Source organism: Lacerta agilis, chromosome 8, assembly GCF_009819535.1.
Source record: "Lacerta agilis isolate rLacAgi1 chromosome 8, rLacAgi1.pri, whole genome shotgun sequence".
Lineage (NCBI taxonomy): Eukaryota > Metazoa > Chordata > Lepidosauria > Squamata > Lacertidae > Lacerta > Lacerta agilis.
In genome coordinates, this window is record NC_046319.1 from 54,712,583 (window position 1) to 54,717,031 (window position 4,449).

The 4,449-nt window shown below is 45.7% G+C and overlaps 1 protein-coding gene across 11 annotated transcripts in view; it reads left to right on the forward strand.

Moving 5' to 3' along the window:
- MACF1 (microtubule actin crosslinking factor 1) overlaps positions 1–4,449 on the forward strand; it is a 181,855-nt gene that overhangs the window by 166,556 nt on the left and 10,850 nt on the right. The window lies entirely within an intron of this gene.

Sequence of the window (4,449 nt, forward strand, 5' to 3'; positions counted from 1 at the left end):
TGAAACTCTGCTAAATTCTGCACATGTGTATCGATGGGGCTGCTTTTAATCATAATAAATAGGAAGCCGGGTGTCATACCTTGCAAGAGGAGCCACTGGAACCACCTCTTCCCTGACACGCAGCAGACGAGTGTCTCTTGGACATTCTGCAAAGGAGAGCAGAAATGCATCTTGAGTCTGAGGGCAGGATGGACTGGGTGGGTGCTCAGCTACACTCCATGCCAGTTGGGGCCAGGGTGCTGTCAGGTCTGGGGGACTCTGAAAAATTTGGCCCAGTGGGTCTGTTTCCCCCTCCAAACTGGCTGAGGATGTCAACACTTTCTCTAAATAGTCTCTTTTTGAGGGCCCTAGCACAAATCAACTGGCAGGAGAGACTCCTACCCACCCTGTACCTCTGCCTGCAGCCAAGTCCAGAGAGGCACCACAAGGAGCTGCTGCCTGCTTCACAGTGAGTTAGGCTCAGAATCCAATTGTCATGGCAACCATGGGTGCCAACTGCCCTCAGCCCCAACTGCCACTTTCAGAATGAAAGAACGGGTGTTTTGGGGGGTAGGGGGTCGCGTTGTTGGGAGGGGGGTTGCTGCTGTTGGTTTCTTGTATCTTTATTTTAGATTTCGCTGTGATTTATGTGGAAATTGTTCAGCTTGGTTTTTAAAAATATTTTATTTATTCTTTAGGGCTACTTTTGTTATGCTGAAGTTACGTATTGTTTTCACATTGTAAGCCACCATGAGCGTGGTTTGAACTGTAGAAAGGTAGCATACAAGCATGACCATTACCTCAGGACCGCAAAACAGACAAGGTTGCCCAAGAAGGGCAAGGGAGGAAGAGGAATTTGACCAAAAATAAGTGAAATGACCCAGTCATCTGAGGGGAAAGAGTTTCATGAAATTGCCCTGCTACCAAATCATTTCACTGGTTCTTTTGGCATGTTTTCTTTGGAGAAAAACCAACTGAGTTCTCTGGGGCTTACCTCAGAGTAGGCATGTATAGTTCTTTACTGCTCAACTTTTCCTCTCTTCCATCCATGCCTCCCCCCCCCCCCCCATGATATAGAACACATATTAAACCTTTTAAATAAATCTGTAGAGCAGCCTTTCTCAACCTTGGGTCCCCCAGATGTTTTTGGCCTACAACTCCCATCATCCCTGACCACTGGTCCTGCTACCGAGGGATGGTGGGAGTTGTAGGCCAAAAACATCTGGGGACCCAAGGTTGAGAAAGGCTGCTGTAGAGGCACAAAATAGTTCACATTTAGCTAAAGGTCTAATACCAATCATGTGACTTCTATAACAAAAATACACCACTATCAGATCAAGAAATACAGACTAAGCTGGGAAACTTACAAACCCCTTGGCTGCTACTCCACCAAATCCACATTTTTTGGCTAACCCAATTACCAGTACAGTATAGCAGCCACCCTTGTAATAATATCCCCAAAAGGACAAGGACCAGATATAACATCTATAAAATTCTACTCAGTGCATCAGTGGGATCACTTGACCCTATCAACATGAATGCAATTTTGGCTAAAAACTTGAGCCAGCTCAATGGAATGGACAAAAAACTATTTATTTTGGTGAGTGATAGAGAATTAACTGTAAAAACACATGTAGCTGGCAATGATCCATCCTGGTGCCTCACCACATTGCTAGAGGGGTTGCCTAACACCCAGTACTGTACAACTCTCCACATGAGGTGGGGATTTACAAAAACCCAGCCTTTCTGCAATGTGATACTCCAATAAATTAATAAAATAACAAAACAACAATTGGAAGTCAAACCAGAATTAGCGTTATCAAATATATTTCAAGACGACAATCTGGATCTACATAATAAAGGATTAATAAGCAATTTAGTACGTGACAAGAAACAACATAACCAGACACTGGAAAGACCTTTCTGACACAACAATAGACAGTTGGTACAAAACAGTTTGGGAATCAACCCTCCTTGAGATATAACAAATAAACAACAGTTGACATGTGTACAAATCGAGAAAGATGGCTTTATCCCGGTGTGGTTTAATTTCATAACATATGCTAGTATGAACAATGAACAATCAGCATTTGGCTCAATCTGGTTGAAATAAATGTAAATTTCAACATAAATTATTATCTTCACTTTTAACCCCCATCTCACTTCCATCAATATACCAACAGTTTATTGTTTCATTAGTAACACAAGCAGAAAAATGACTATTATACTGAATCTAAGCACAACCACAAGGGCTCCTGATTAGACATTTAGCCATGTGATGTTGAAAGTTATCTGTTAGCTCTGTTCTATCCCGTTTCCTTTTTGCTTTCGTTTAAACCAATTCACGAACCAATAACTTATACATTGACCACTAATATTACTGCAAACTTATTTTTGTGATATACAATTGACATGAGAAGAAGAAAAAATTGTTAATATTTAAAAATAAGATTGCAGGATATGGTTATTGTTGACAAATATTTTTCCTGCCTTTGTCTTTTCTTAGAAAAAGTATTTAACACTGCACCCCTCAAGCAGAATGAGTTGCCAGGGCTGGGGCAGTGAATCCACTCCATAAAAGTGTACATTGCGTCATGAACATTCTGCTGTCCACTATAATGGCAGCTCCAAGTGAACCACAAAGGAGGCAACCATTCTTTATGATGGCAGCTTTTCCAGTTCTCTTCTCCATCAAATAATATTGTTTCATCCGCCAAAATATTGCCAAAACAAAACAGTTGATATCAATGTAAGTGAAACAAACAAGAAATAGTTAAGCCAACCCTAACTTAAATATGAATTTTCTCTCTTAAGTATGTTTTTTAATGTGTTTTGATACATATAAACTGTCACCAACTGTGTCATGACATTCAGAGAAGTGCGAACTCCCATGTATAGCTAAGTTCTGTCCCCCCCACCCACCCCCACACACATTTTGTCCAAGATCAGGTCATTTCTTGCAGGAATTTGCCAAGGTCAAATTCAGCAGGTTCCCTAAGCCTGATTAAATGTTGGGAACAGGGAGTGGCCCACTCTAATAATAGTAGAATCTTGAGTGATGAAATTTATGGATAGTAGTTTCAGAACAGTCTAAAACCATTATTTTCCCCTACATTGTGTCCCCCTATCCTGTTGTAGCAGTGTATGTTGACCACCATGGACTTAAGATAGTTGGGAAGGGGTGGGTGGGTGCCATATTTATATGGCATTGTTATCTTGCTATTGTGTCGAAGGTGGTGGAGAGCTTCCAGAATGGCTTGCAAATGTTAGTGATGAGACATATCATAAAAGGAAAGGGCACAGGGAGAGAGGATTGTTATACAAACTCAGTCTAGACGAACCAATCTGAGAAGTCCTACCAGCGCTGAGAGTTCCCAGGGAGGGTCCTCTGTCGGTCGCGAAGAAGCAGAATTGCAACCAAGCAATTCAGAGCAAGGCGGCTAATAAACCAGTTAAAACAGGATGACAAAGTTCCTGTGGGTGTGCTCACATTTTACCCCCTTGGAGGGCAATGAAGTTGTTTCAGAGCTCTTTCCACGCTATCTGTTCACATCATCACAGTTTATTCCCTTTGTGGCGGGGCGTGCCTTTGCCCTCCGCACATGTGTTCACATCTTGGCCAGAGATTAATTAGGAGCGGCTTAAGGACTCCAATCGGCGTGAAGTTGCCTGGTTTGAGAAGCAAGGGCTTCGAGCAGTAGTCTCTTATACCGGTAACAAAGTACAGGATACACGTGCATTTGGAGAACTAACCGCGACCACGTGTGAAAACCCCAGCACCGGAAACGCAGTCAATGCACAGTCAACGGCAGTGTGAGTGAGCACAGCCTTAAACTCCCATCGCCCCCGATAACTAGAAAAGCTAGCTGTGGCTAATGGGAAATAGAGTCCAACAGAGCCACGATACCTTTCACCTGCGGGACCCCTAATCGTAAAGTAGCAGCACCTGCTCGCCCAGAGAGCTCTAATCCACGAGATATGCTGTCCTGTGTGTGCCCCAAGAAAGGGGCAGGACATGCCACCACCCCCTTCAGACCGCGACCGAACTGCAGTTTTGTGCCGCCATCACGACTCTGCCTCTTCGTGGCAAAAGAATTGCGGTCTGTGCCCCGAGGCGCTGCCCGTCTGGATCCCAGCAGCGGAGCAGCAGTTGCTGCTGAGGAGGCGGGCGGGCGGTGGCGGCCCAGGCTGGTCTATGTGAAAGAAGGCGGGGAGGTGCCGGTGGCCCTCGCAGCCTCCTCCCGGGGCCTCGCGAGGCGCGTCGGCGGCTCGGGAGCCTCCCTTCCCTGGGAATCGATCCAAGGGAGCTTCGCTCCTGGCGGTGGGGGAGGCACTCTGCACACGCTCAGGGCCCCTCACCGTCGCTCGGCGAAGGGCAGGGCCGGAGCAAGCGAGCGGCCGCCCAGCCAGCCCGACGAGCAGCAGCACGTGCTTCCCGCCTCAAGCCGCTTAAAGGGCCTCCCCGACGGC